A 14,676-nucleotide genomic window follows, 5' to 3' on the forward strand; every position below is an offset into this window, starting at 1 on the left:
GACCCGAGGTCTCCACTTGGCGCCGCCGTCGAGTCGCGGGGGTCTCGCTGTGGCCACAGACGCGAAGAGGGACTCCGCAGACGACACGCGGCGGCGGCGGCGGCGGCGTCTACGCCCCCCGCCGCGTCCCTTTGCCCCCCGACCTCCCGCGCCGACTTCACCACGCACGCACCGAGACCACGCACTCGTTACAAGGCGACTCGTTTGTCTGCGCGACCTTCTTCCTCGTTCGGTTATTAGTGGGGGTGTAGTGAGGTGATGTATACATGTGTGAAATTATACTCTACATTTGACTATAGATTGGGGAATAATTATGTACGAATCTGCTCGTATAGAATAACTACGACAAATGTTGAATCCGTATGATCACTTACAACTATGTTAAAGACCTTTATAAACTTGTAGATCGTAAGCAATGCGGTTTCCAATAGGAAGCAGCGAGGGCGGACAAATGACGTCACGCGTGCAGAGCGTCCGTCGATTTTTACTCCCTTGCAGTGAGCAGAGTTCGGATACCTCACGACATGGACACTCGGTTAAAGTTTAGCGGGTGAGGTCGTTTAGCTCGCGAGAAGGGGGAGGAGGAGATCTCCAGGGTTCGCGTCCCATTCCCACCACCACCACCTCCACCACCACCTCCACCACCACCTCCACCACCACCACCACCACCCACCCCACCCACCACACCTCCACCACCACCACCACCACCATCCACCACCACCACCACCTCCACCACCATCCACCACCACCACCTCCACCACCACCAACCACCACCCCTCCACACCACCACCTCCACCACCACCACCTCCACCACCACCACCTCCACCACCACACCCTCCACCACCACCACCACCTCCACCACCCACCACCACCTCCACCACCACCACCACCACCACCTCCACCATCCACCACCACCTCCACCACCACCACCTCCACCACCACCACCACCTCCCACCACCACCACCACCTCCACCACCTCCACCACCACCCCACCACCACCTCCACCACCACCACTCCACCACCACCACCACCCTCCACCCACCACCACCCTCCACAACCACCACCACCTCCACCACACCACCTACCACCACCACCACTCCACCACCACCACCTCCACCACCACCACCAACACCTCCACCACCACCACCACCACCTTCCCACCACCACCACGCACCTCCACCACCACCACCTCACCACCACCACCTCCACCACCACCTCCACCACCACCTCCACTCACCACCACCACTCCACCACCACCACCACCTCCACCACCACCACCTACCCCCTCACCACCACCTCCACCACCACCTCCACCACCACCTCCACCACCACCCCACCACCTCCACCACCACCACCACACTTCCACCACCATCCACCCACCACCACCTCCACCACCACCTCCACCACCACCTCCACCACCACCACCTCCACCATCCACCACCACCTCCACCACCACCTCCACCACCACCTCCACCCCACTCCACCACCACCTTCCACCACCACCACCACCTCCACCACCTCCACCACCACCTCCACCACCACCACCCTCCACTCACCACCACCACCTCCACCACCACCACCTCCACCACCACCTCCACCACCACCTCCACACCACCCACCCACCTCCACCACCACCTCCACCACCACCTCCAACCACCACCACCTCCTCCACCACCACCTCCACCACCACCACCCCACCACCTCCACCACCACCCTCCACCACCACCACTCACCACCACCTCCACCACCACCTCCACCACCACCACCACCACCTCCACCACCACCTCCACCACCACCACCTTCCACTACCACCTCCCACCACCTCCACCACACCACCTCCACCATCACCACCACCACCTTCCACCACCACCTCCACCACCACCTCCCACCACCTCCCACCACCACCACCTCCACTACCACCTCCACCACCTCCACCACCACCTCCACCACCACCTCCACCACCTCCACACCACCACCACCTCCACACCACCCCACCTCCACCACCACCTCCACCACCACCTCCACCACCTCCACCAGCACCTCCACCACTACCACCACCTCCACCACCACCTCCACCACCACCACCACCTCCACCACCACAACCTCCCACCACCCCTCCCACCACCTCCACCACCACCCTCCACCACCACCACCACCTCCACCACCTCCACCACCTCCACCACCACCTTCACCACCACCTCCACCACCTCCACCACCACCTTCACCACCACCTCCACCACCACCACCACCTCCACCACCAGCGGCAGCGGCAGAGGTCGCGGGACGAGGCCACGCGCCGAGGCGGCTTCTCGCGAGGTCGTCCCCCCGCTGGTGACGAGGAGAGCCGCTGGGCTGGACACAAGTTCCATGGCGCGACTTTCCCGCCTGTCGAGGTTCTTTCAGGCCACAGGGTGATTGGCCAATGTGTTGAGTTTGTCGTCTTGAATTGCGTTCGTGCGTCGCTGCCAACGCAGCTTCACCCAATAATCTGCAGCCCCAGAGACTCGCCCACGAGAGGGCGCCGCGTCTCCGCCGTGCACCGCAGTGGCGGCAGCAGCAGCAGCAGCGCCAGGCTCCTGCCACTGCGCTACACGGTCCTGTGCTGAAGCAGGCCCATAGATCTACTCTCATCACCCAGGAATGTCTGTCCTTAACGCTCGTGACGCCACTCCACATCCACCAGCCCCCCTCATTAATATTCATGAGCAGGTGACGTCCTCCACATGGACACCCCCCCCCCCCATTCATAATAATTAGTGGGTGACGTCACTCCACATGGGGAGCCGAGGCGCCTCCTCCCCCCTCCTCGGCGTCAACTCACAACCCTCACGACAACAAAGGCAGAACAACCCTGACGTCACGCGATCTCCATAACGCAGTTGAGACATCAAAGTAAAAAGGACGTCATGATGAACTAGGGATGATAACCTGTAAATGAAATAGGTCCGTGTCACCGCGGCCTTACAGATTGCACACGAATGGATGCAATGAATATCACGTCGTGGTCTGCTTTGTCGCTTGCAAGTTTCACATTTACTGCAATACACCCGTCCTTGGACGGGCAAAAGGCTCGTCTAACAGAGTGGTTCCCTGTCAGTAACATCTGGCAGTTCACCAGTGTTGGTTCAAGCGAGCCTGACTGCTGATGAGACACTGAGAGATGAAGCCTGTTTCAGGGTGCTGTTTGCGCTGAGTTAATGTTGATGATGAGATGCACTCTGAGAAGGTTCGCTTTGTGTGCGTGGAGAAGTGGCGATGTGGAGGCTGTACAGCCCGGTTGTCTTGTTCCTTGCGTTGCAGCAGCAACAGCAGCAGCTGTAGTTGTGCGTTCGTCCACTAGAGGGCATCACGTGCCTTGTGGAGAACCTGCAGTGCCCCTACATCCTATAGCCCTGACCCTATAGCCCTGTCCCTAACCTATTACTGTTGTTGTCCTTCCCCGGCACTTCGGATTAGCACGGTTGGCTATGTACGGTGCGAAAGAAGTTCAGCATACATCATGTTCATCTCAGGCTGCCTTCAATAGCTGCCCCCAGACATGAGTTATCATTTGTGGTCAAGTGGCTTCTGAAATATAAGCTAATACCTCATTGGATTTTGCCTGATAAGATAACAAAAATTGCTTAGTAACTTTTTTACTGATTTGTTTACTTTTCCTATACCTTGCACTCCGATCGTATTTTTTGGATTGTTTGTTGCTGTAACGTTCAAACCCGCCCCTACTGGACATCTCTGAAAACAGCTGTATAGCTCATCGGATTCCTCCAGTATGATTACATATTCAGATTTTGATTCTCATATACATATCTAGGGCAGCTCGTGTTGGTAGTGAGCCCCGATGAAGGCCAGCAAGGCGCTCGACGGGGACGGAGTGGTCACAACCGTGTCTGGTCCTCAGACCCAATCACTCAATCATTCAAATACGCAATTACCCACGGACATATTCACCCACTCACTAAATTACCCACTCAACCACTCACTCAACGACTCACCCACCCACTCACCCACTCACTCACCCACTCAAGTACTCACTCAGTCACCTACTCACCCACTCATTCAATGATTCACTCGCTCTCACCCACCCACTCACCCATCCACTCACCCACCTACTAACTCACCCACCCGCTGACCCATCCACGCACCCACTCGCCCATTTACTAACCCACCCATCCGCTCACCCACCCACCCACGAACCCACTCACCCACCCACCCAATCACCTCCCCACTCACCCACCACTCATTCACCCACTCATTAACCCACTCACCCATCCAACCACTCACTCAAATATCCACTAATTTACCCATTCACCCATCCAACCACTCAATTATACACTCACACACAGACTCACGAACCCATTCACCCAATCACTCATTAAAAAATCCACTCACCCACGTTCTCATTCCCCACTCACTCAATTACCCGCTGACCCACCCAAGCACGAAATCATGTATCCACTCATTCATTCAAACTAACTCACTGACCCGCCCACTCACTCATCCACCCACCTAATCATTTACCAACTTAACCACCCACTGACTCATTAACACATTCACACATCCACCAATCTACACACTGAATTCCCCACTCATTCATCCACCTACCACACACCCACCCACTCACCCACCCACTCACTCACTCACTCTCCCACTCACTTTCCCACTCACTCTCCCACCCACACCCACCCACTCATTCATCCACTAATTTACCCACGCACTCACCCACCCACCCACTCTCACTCCCCCACTCACGCACCTCCTCACCCACCCACTCACCCAATCACTCAATCATTCAAATACCCAATAACCCACTACGTATTCACCCACTAACTCAATTACCCACTCAACTACTCACCCACCCACTCACCCACTCAACCACTCATGTACTCACTCGGTCACCTACTCACCCACTAATTCAATGATTCACCGACTCATTCACTCGCTCACCCACCCACTCACCCATCCACTCACCCATCCACTCACCCACCTACTCACCCACCTACTAACTTACCCACCTACTAACTCAACCACCCGCGTATCCACCCACTCACCCACCCACTCGCCCACTTACTAACTCACCCATCCACTCACCCACCCGCCCACGCACCCACTCATCCACTCACCCAATCACCTCCCCATTCACCCACCACTCATTTACCCATTCACCCATCCAACCACTCACTCAAATATCCACTAATTTACCCATTCACTCATCCAACCACTCAATTATCCCCTCACACACAAACTTACGAACTCACCCATTCACTCATTCAAAAATCCACTCACCCACGTACTCATTCCCCACTCGCTCAATTACCCACTGACCCACCCAAGCACCAAATCATGTATCCACCTCCCCATTCATTTAATTACCCATTCAACCACTCATTCATTTAAACTAACTCACTGACCCGCCCACTCACTCATCCACCCACCTAATCATTCACCAACCACCAACTTACTCATTAACACATTCACACATCCACTAATCTACACACTGAATTACCCACTCATCCATCCACCTACCACACACCCACCCACCCACTCATTCACACACTGACCCACTCATTCAATTACCCATCCACCCATTCAACCACCTACCATCCACTTACCCAGGTACCAACTCATCCAATTACCCACACACCGATGCACTCATTCATCCACCACCTACCCACCCAACTTGCCACTAGATTTTGGTGTACCCAGTTGTACTGTTTGGCGGACAGAGGCAGGGGAACTTAAGATACTCGACCATTTTGGGACCTCCTTTGCCAGTACCAAAATATACTAATAGGGGTTTTCCCCTTTTTTCTGGCAACATTTGACTGGAAGTATTGTGGTTAATGTAAGCATGATGCCTTGTAAAAGGTGTCAGTTTTGTTGCCAGAAAAAAGGGGGAAAACCCTATTAGTACTCGACCATTTGTTTCAACTGCTGGGCCAGAAGGTGGAACCAGCAATCTCTCTATTGCCAGTGCATTTTACGAGCCATTGCATCACAGCAGCCCCCTCCAGTATTTAATGTTTAACGAGGGTCTCTCTCTCTGCGTGCACATCAGGGTAATATTTAATGAGGTGGTGTGGACGTCTCGCTGCTTCGTGATGGATGTGATGGCAGTGGGAAAGTGGGGCAATGGAACAGTGGGGCATTAGGTCAGAGTAGCAACAGCGCAGTGGAGCAGCGGAGCATAGGGGCAGTGAGGCAGTGGGGCAGAGGGGCAGTGGGGCCGTGGGCATTGGGGCAGCAGGACAGCGGAGCAGCTTGGCAGAGGGGCAGTGGGGCAGTCAGGGGGCGGATGTGTCAGACGAATCGCCTGATTATCTTTTCCCACCACTGCCTGTACACGTTCTGAAGAAGGGCCATTTCCTGAAACTTCTCTCATGACATAGTTGTCATTGTACCGCCGCACACACAGCCGGGACACTGCACACGAGCCAAGGCACATTTAACAAACCCAGGCAGCACTCACAAGCAATGCAAAGTTACATTGTTTCCTCATAAGTTCATGTCATGACGTTAATAATAAAAATAACAATGATACGTATTACATAATACATTGGATTGATCCTATCTCTGAACAGAGTTAGTCTGTTGGCAGCAGTCATTGTCCAGTCCAGTCCTGGCATCTGCTGCTCAGTTTCCTTCCCGGGCTGCGGTCCCAGTGGCACCGTCTTTCCGGGGAACTGTGTGGTGTGTATGGTGTGTGTGGTGTGTGGTGTGTGTGGTGTGAGTGGTGTGTGGTGTGTGTGGTGTGAGTGGTGTGTGTGGTGTGTGTGGTGTGTGTGGTGTGAGTGGTGTGTGTGGTGTGTGTGGTGTTTGTGGTGTGTGTGGTGTGTGTGGTGTGTGTGGTGTTTGTGGTGTGAGTGGTGTGTGTGGTATGAGTGGTGTGTGTCGTGTATGTGGTGTGAGTGGTGTGTGTAGTGTGTGTGGTGTGTGTGGTGTGAGTGGTGCGTGTGGCGCGTGTGGTGCGTGTGGTGTGAGTGGTCTGTGTGGTGTGAGTGGTGTGTGTGGTGTGAGTGGTTTGTGTGGTGTGTGTGGTGTGAGTGGTGTGTGTGGTGTGAGTGGTGTGTGTGGTGTGAGTGGTGTGTGTGGTGTGAGTGGTGTGTGTGGTGTGAGTGGTGTGTGTGGTGTGTGTGGTGTGAGTGGTGTGAGTGGTGTGTGTGGTGTGAGTGGTGTGTGTGGTGTGAGTGGTGTGTGTGGTGTGAGTGGTGTGTGTGGTGTGTGTGGTGTTTGTGGTGTGAGTGGTGTGTGTGGTATGAGTGGTGTGTGTCGTGTGAGTGGTGTGTGTAGTGTGTGTGGTGTGAGTGGTGCGTGTGGTGCGTGTGGTGCGTGTGGTGTGTGTGGTGCGTGTGGTGTGTGTGGTGTGAGTGTTGTGTGTGATGTGAGTGGTGTGTGTGGTGTGTGGTGTGAGTGGTGTGTGTGGTGTGAGTGGTGTGTGTGGTTTGTGTGGTGTGTGTGGTGTGTGTGGTGTGTGTGGTGTGAGTGGTGTATGTGGTGTGTGTGGTGCGAGTGGTGTTTGTGGTGTGTGTGGTGTGTATCACGGGGTGGGTAGATGGTGTGGTGCATGTGGTGATAGCGGCATGGTAAGCACCGCACCACCTCCATCACCCCAACTGTGCGGTCGACCGGTCGCAACAAAACAGCATCATGCTGCGGAGGAGCGCACGGATCGCGTTCGCCACACGAGCCAGGCCCTTTCGTTCCTGCACTACCACCTCCTCCTGTGTGTAGGTGTGAGTAAGGGTATAGAGGTGTGTGTGTAGGTGTTTAGGTGTATAGAGGTGTGTGTGTAGGTGTGTAACTGTATAGAGGTGTGTGTGTAAGTGTATAGAGGTGTGTGTGTAGGTGTGTGTACGTGTATAGAGGTGTGTGTAGGTGTTTAGGTGTATAGAGGTGTGTGTAGGTGTGTGTAAGTGTATAGAGGTGTGTGTGTGTAGGTGTATAGAGGTGTGTGTGTGTAGGTGTGTGTAAGTATATAGAGGTGTGTGCATAGGTGTGTGTAGGTGTGTAGAGGTGTGTGTGTAGGTGTGTGTAAGTGTATAGAGGTGTGTGTCAGTGTGTGTGAGTGTATAGAGGTGTGTGTATAGAGGTGTGTGTGTAGGTGTGTGTAAGTGTCTAGAGGTGTGTGTGAGTGTATAGAAGTGTGTGTGTGTAGGTGTGTGAGTGTATAGAGGTGTGTGTGTTGGTGTGTGTGAGTGTATAGAGGTGTGTGTGTATAGGTGTGTGTGAGTGTATAGAGGTGTGTGTGTAGGTGTGTAGATGTATAGAGGTGTGTGTGTAGGTGTGTAGATGTATAGAAGTGTGTGTAGGTGTGTGTAAGTGTATAGAGGTGTGTGTGTAGGTGTGTAGAGGGGTGTGTGTAGGTGTGTGTAGGTGTGTAGAGGTGTGTGTGTAGGTGTGTGTAAGTGTATAGAGGTGTGTGTGTAGGTGTGTAGAGGTGTGTGTAGGTGTGTGTAAGTGTATAGAAGCGTGTGTGTAGGTGTGTGAGTGTGTAGAGGTGTGTGTGTAGGTGTGTGTAAGTGTGTAGAGGTGTGTGTAGGTGTGTGTACGTATATAGAGGTGTGTGTGTAGGTGCAAGTGTGTAGAGGTGTGTGTAGGTGTATTTAAGTGTATAGAGGTGTGTGTGTAGGTGTGTAGAGGTGTGTGTGTAGGTGTGTGTAAGTGTATATAGGTGTGTGTGTGTAAGTGTATAGAGGTGTGTATGTAGGTGTGTAGAGGTGTGTGTGTTTGTGTGTGTAAGTGTATAGAGGTGTGTGTGTAAGTGTATATAGGTGTGTGTGAGGTCCTGGGGGAGGGAAAATCTCTCAGCCAGGAAAACATCATGGCACAAAGTGGGGATAACCCTGCGGAGGCTGCGGTGCCTCAAATATTGGAGGAGGTCACCCCCTGTGAGTGGCTGGCTGAGGTACCATCTGTTGAGGAAGTACTGAAGGCGTTCCGGAGTCTGAGACCAGCAAAGGCACCGGGCAGAGATGATCTCCCAAGCGAAATGCTGAGGGAGGGTGGCGCTTGTGCACAGACTGCCCTATATGACATCATAACAACAGTCTGGACCGCTGGACGGGTACCGCAGGATTGGAAGGATGCCCTGGTGGTCCCCCTCTTTAAGAAGGGGGACCGCACAGACTGTAACAACTACAGGGGCATCTCACTCCTCAGTGTGCCGGGAAAGGTCCTGGCAAGGATTATTCAACATCGCCTTGCTAGGCACGCTGAGGAGAGGCTTGCGGAACCCCAATGCGGTTTCAGGAAAGGGCGGTCCTGTACAGATGCATATTTTCTGTCCGTCTGCTACAGCAGAGGTGTAGGGAATTCCAACAAGACCTTCATCTCTGCTTTATTGACCTGGTCAAGGGATATGATACCATCAGTAGGCCTGGGCTCTGGGTTGTTCTTCGTGCTTTCGGAGTCCCTGACCCTCTGCTCACGATCATTAAGGACCTTCATGATGGTGAGCGGGCCCGGGTAAAACTACGTGGCCAGGAGTCGGAGCCTTTCCCTGTACACCTTGGGATGCGACAGGGATGTCCTCTGGCTCCCACATTATTTAACATCTATTTCGACTGCGTAGTTCGTGAAGCCTTCAATAGCTGTACCGGGGGAATTTCCATTTGGTACAGATATAATGGGAGGCTGATCGACGCCTGGGTGCGATCAAGGGATGGCTCCCTATTGGTCAACCACGTTATGTATGCCGATGATTTGGTAATAGCTGCTCATTCAGAAGAGGAGTTCGAGACGCTGCTGCTGAGACTGGAGCGTGCCACTAAGAGGTGGGGCCTTACCATCAGCCCCACCAAAACTAAGCACCTGCCTGGGTATTTTGTACCATCGGACACTCCACCCCCACAACTCCCAATCGGTGATGGGGCAGTTGTGGAGAGAGTGGAGTTTCTCATACCTGGGCAGTGTGCTTATGACCGGCTCCAGTTTATCAGCCGAGGTCTCACTCCGAATCAGTCGAGCGGCATTATCTTTTCATCGGTTGCGTAACGCTGAGTGGAAGCTACCTGGTCTGTCGCTCCGCACGAAGCTTCAGGTCTTCTCGGCCACGGTCATTCCCTCCCTTCTCTACGCTTGCGAAACGTGGACCCCCCTAATGGAGCATCTTCGCCGGTTGGAAACATTTAGGCTGGCCTGCCTACGATCCATCCTGGGTTTAACCAGGCTGGATTGTGTGAGGAGCTCACAAATCCTTGAAAGATCTGGGCAAAGTCCCATCGGTGAGCTCCTCCGGCAGGCAAGGCTGCGTTGGCTGGGTCATGTAGCCCGCATGCCCAGCTACCGCATGCCTAAACAGCTTTTGTTCGACCGGATCGAGGGGGCTAAACGGGCGCGGCACGGGCTAGAGAAGAGATGGAGTGATGTGGTACAGGAGGACGTGGAGCTGAGTGGACTTGCCAATGACTGGTACCAGCAGTGTCAAGATCGGCCTCAGTGGAGGAGGCTCGTGAAGGACGCTACTGGGCATTTGGAGGCAGTCGCCCTCCAACAACAACGGAGGGCGGAGGAGCGACGCTCACAACAACGAGCGGAGCGCCGGGTGGCTAAAGCACAGCAAGTTGGTACGGTAGGGGGCACAGGTGGTGCATCACCCAGTCATCTCGGTCATCTCGGTCAGTCGACCCGTGGCACCTGCTGGGTCTGCCCCGTGACCTCCTGCCAGCGGGCGTTCGACACTTCACGTGGCCTCAAGGTGCACTTGGCCTGGCACAAGCGTCGTGGTGACGTCACCGCCACTTAGTGGCGAATGGCGGTTGTTGTTGTATAGGTGTGTGTGTGTAGGTGTGTAAGTGTGTAGAGGTGTGTGTGTGTAGGTGTGTGTAAGTGTATAGAGGTGTGTGTAGGTGTGTAAGTGTACGGAGGTGTTCGGGTGAGTAACCCTGGCAGCGCAACGCTGCTGGCGTCTCGTGCTGCCGCCTGTACCTCGCCTTGTCCACCAGAGGGCAGCGCCTACCCACGGGTTGTGTGGCGTCAGGGTGAGAAGTGGAGGGTGGGGGGAGAGGGCCGGGGATGGGTGAGGGCTGCTGCTGCAGCGCTCAGCAAGGGGTCGTGCTTGGTGCACCACTGCCAATTCTTTATTGCATCGATCTATCTCATTCTTTGTCTCTGCTTCTATTTCCTTGCGCCCGAGTATGCACCGCTACTTGTGGTACCCTCTCTGTATTCATTGGAGAGCCACGTCCAAACCACTAAATCTTCTTGTTTCTTGTGTGAAGCCCTCTCCAATATTTTATTTGATTTCTGCAAAAGGGCTGCTGCCATGACTGTGGAATGGTTGTCACGATTGACTTAAAATGTCGCGGTTCGATCTGCCAGCCTGGCCTTGAAAACATTGACCAGGATTCTTACAATTCCCTGTTTTTGTCCACCCACAGTCCATCAGTGGGTCGCGTGCAGTGGGCTAAATGGCGAGTACTCCCACCTCTTTCAAGACGTATGGTCAGTGTGGAAAAGTTGGCCAAAACATACCCACCGGATCGGCACTCTAGACCGCCCTCTAGTGGGGTTTCTTTCACCAGCAGTTGCATGAGCAAGTAATTACAGGGCTGCAGCATTAACCTCACGTGTACAACAATAATCTGGTTTCCGTGCATTTCAGAACTCCTTGATCCAGACCCCAGTATCCCAGTGCTGCAGGCTCAGTGCTCTGCATTGGTGTTACCATTGCGCCGTTGCTCCTCTGCAACCCCGTGCCACCCGTTGCCCCGTGTAACGTCGCTGCGCCCTGTGCACCGCACGTGTCCCCAGCCCCTGCCGCTGCTCCGCCGGGACACCGGCTTGATGCTGACGATGTCTCAGGAGCAGGCCGCCTGCCTCCTGGCCAACGCCTTCTTCTGCACGTTCCCCCGGAGCAACGCCACCGGGACCCGGAGCGAGGACTCTGCCTGCCCCGACATCAACGTCAACAGGTGCAGCAGCAGCAGCCCATCACTGTGCATTACACACCGTACACCGTGTGTCATGCAGTACACACACACAGATGCAATGCTCTCTCTATGTAGAGTATTTCTTGGTGTATATGTAGCGTCGGAAATACAAAGCACACACCACCCTGTGTGCTTACCTGTAGTTGTAGGCACGAGTCGACAGGGGGTGCCACCCTGAGTTAGAGAGAGAACCGGGACCGTTGAGAGGCCGAGTTCCCCCCCCCCCCGACCCCAGGTGAGGGGTTGGGGGGTTATTCCAGAGCCACCTGGAAGGTTCCAGAAAGGGGGCGGTACCGGGGGTGGAGAGTCCCCGAGGTGGGCATAAAAGACGGACCCCAGGACGGCCTGAGGCAGTGCTCTGAAGACGAAGACTGAAGACCGGCTGGGACCCTGGGACCCTGGGACCCTGGGACCCGACGTCCTTTTATGGGCCGGGGCCGAGCACGGACTAGTGGTCGAGACCCGCACCTTGGCTGGGTCGGGTCAGCAAAGCCTCCCTTAGGCCACCCTTAGTCGGAGGACTCAGAACCCGTAGCCCCAGTGATAGGGCACGTTAGCCCGGAGGCCATACCTCCCCAAGTAGTGGGAGTAAAAGGGGCTTCTGTTATAAGATTTAAATAAACCGTGTTGCCTCTAAGCTACGTCTCCAGTCTCCGTGGGAACCCACTACATATACACAAGAAATGCTGTTCTACACATAACGGCCATGCCACGTTTCAGTTCAAAGTAACGCTGCAGTACGTGCACAGGCTATGCTCCTTTACACATACTCTGTATTATACGGCACACACTTTCATGGTGCTGTGTTCACGGTATATGATGCGTTACATAGGCCATGCTGTATTATAAACTCCGTTCAAAGTATCAGTTTATACGTAGCCAATGCCACTGTACAAAGATCCCCCTCATAGCCTTAACAGATTTTTGAGGCAAGTGGTGTTAGTGAGCACCTAATGAGGACTGGCACAGTACACAGGGGAGTGGGTGGCCAACACCACGCCCAGCCGCATTTGTCTCCCTCGTGGTGATGTGTATACACTGCATCAGGTACTCATTTGAGGTTGAGTCGACCAATGGGAGGCCCAGGACCGGTTCAGATATTTCCCACTGTTATACCGGTAGGAACAACAGGTTCCACACTGCCCACCAGGGATTATTTGTCTGTCGTGCATGGGGAGGGGAGGGTGGGGGTGGGAGGGGTGGGGCTGGGTGGAGAGGGGAGGGTGGGGAGGGGCTGGGGGAGGGGAGGGTGGGGAGGGGCTGGGGGAGGAGGGGAGGGGCTGGGTGGGGAGGGTGGGGCTGGGTGGGGGGTGGGGCTGGGTGGGGAGGGGCTGGTCACCCCGTGGTGCCCTTATAAAACTCAACGTTTAACCTACACACTACACTATATACTACACTATACACGACACGATACACTACACTTATACAGGTTTAGTGAGTTATCAGGGAGACAGACGACGTAGTTGAGGCACACTCTTTTATTTAACCAAAAGGCGGTAACAATACTTGAAGGGGTAACGGCCCCTTCACCCGTACTCAATGGGAAACACCCCTAGCACTATCCCCTGACTTCTCATATTCCCAGTCCTCCGCTATGAGTGCTAGGGGAGGCTATCTGATCCGGCCCTGGTCAAGCACGGATCCCGGCACCCAGCTAACCAGGCCGTGCTCTTACAAGAGCAGCGGTCCTGGAGCTCTTGGGGCCGCGCCACTTGCCCTGCTCGGCCCTGACAAGGACAGCGAGCCAGGGGAGTTCCAGGGCCTATTCTGCCGGTCTTCAGTCTTCTCTGGTAATCATCTAACACACTGGCCCCGAGCCCTCTGGCTCCCCGCCTTTTATAAGAATCCTCTCCGAGGGGTGGGGCTATGGGGGATCACAGCACCCCCATGCCCCCCCAGGGTTAACCGATGCGGACGTGGATGTAGACACCCGTGTGTGGATCCAGACACCCTTGTGTTTGTCCGCCTTTCTCCCCGTAACAACCCCTACATTTGTATTTAGTGTTGAAAAACTGGCAGGATTTTACGTACTTTGTGCTTATATGCTCAGTTATTTTGTGACTTGCTTACATTTTTACACGTTGCACTCATTTTCTTTTGTTTGTTGTTGTAACTTGCTGACCCTGTGCCTCGACTGCATATCTGTGAAAGAAGAGCTCCATAGCTTATCGGATTCCTCTTCATCCAGTCTAAATAATTTATTCTGATTTTGGAAACCAATATATATATATAAAATCGCGAATCTGTCTGTCTGTCTGTGGGTCGCCGGACCATACGCAGTTTCATTGGACGGCGGTTGCCCCTGGCAACGGGTAGTGACGCCTTCGCCGCGGGGTGGACGCCATTTTTAATTCCCGTTAAAAATAGGTGCACGCATTAACACGCGACTCTGAGGTAAATTCATCAAAGTTTCACGTCCTCTTCACTCCCCCCCCCCCCAACCACAATGTGTGCAATTACTATTATAGGGTCGGTAGATTATAAAATTATAGCGATTAGACAGTATTATTGTAGCGCGGGGGGGGGGGGGGGGGAACGGCACCCGTACCCAGCCTCTGCCGGGTGGGCAATTTAGGCGAGGCCGGAGGCTCTGCACGCTGCTAGGCCTCGACACCCACCACGCGACTTTGAGGTAAATTCATCAAAGTTTCACGTCCTCTACAGAGTGGTGAGGGAGGGAGAGTGGTGAGGGAGGAAGAGTGGTGAGGGAGGGAGAGTGGTGAGGGAGGGAGAGTGGTGAGGGAGGGAG

Source organism: Lethenteron reissneri, chromosome 29 (assembly GCF_015708825.2).
Source record: "Lethenteron reissneri isolate LAM-NWPU_2019-01 chromosome 29, ASM1570882v1, whole genome shotgun sequence".
In the NCBI taxonomy this organism is placed as follows: Eukaryota; Metazoa; Chordata; class Hyperoartia; order Petromyzontiformes; family Petromyzontidae; genus Lethenteron; species Lethenteron reissneri.